The sequence below is a fragment of the Sinocyclocheilus grahami genome, unplaced genomic scaffold (genome assembly GCF_001515645.1).
Source record: "Sinocyclocheilus grahami isolate Dianchi unplaced genomic scaffold, SAMN03320097.WGS_v1.1 scaffold1627.1, whole genome shotgun sequence".
NCBI classification, from domain to species: domain Eukaryota; kingdom Metazoa; phylum Chordata; class Actinopteri; order Cypriniformes; family Cyprinidae; genus Sinocyclocheilus; species Sinocyclocheilus grahami.
The window spans coordinates 175,619-176,067 of NW_015506806.1; the positions used below are offsets into that span (position 1 = coordinate 175,619).

At 33.0% G+C, this 449-nt stretch overlaps 1 long non-coding RNA gene across 2 annotated transcripts in view; it reads left to right on the forward strand.

Moving 5' to 3' along the window:
- The window catches only part of LOC107571657 (uncharacterized), a 9,055-nt gene that overhangs the window by 6,175 nt on the left and 2,431 nt on the right, over nt 1-449 (forward strand). For both annotated transcript variants that reach the window (XR_001607216.1, XR_001607217.1), the window contains exon 2: nt 19-83. This is a non-coding gene — a long non-coding RNA (uncharacterized lncRNA). The remainder of the gene's footprint in view (nt 1-18; nt 84-449) is intronic.

Genomic DNA, 449 nt, shown 5'->3' on the forward strand with positions numbered 1-449 from the left:
GCGGTTGACATACTGTAGATGCCACATTCAACTGCTCCAGACATGTAGACATGTCCACCATCTTGGAATGATCGTAGTTATACGTATGTATGAATATCTACTATATATATCTGTAATAGGTTCAGCAGATGATTTTGCTAAACTAACACATTATAACAAGACGAAGACTTTAGCTAACATGACATAAAAAAATTACTGTAGTACAAAAACCTGTAATATTGGGTTGGTAAAGCACAAAACATCACATTCTCACCTGTGAAAGGTTATCTCACTATGTCGGGAGTTTAAATCTTGGCATTTTTCACGAACTATGGCTGCACAATGTTTTGGCATCTTGGAAAACTAATTTATTTTTTACTGTGAGTGACGACACATTGACTGTTCCAAGATGACACTAATAAGGCCTCTATGTATATATATATATATATATATATATATATATATATATA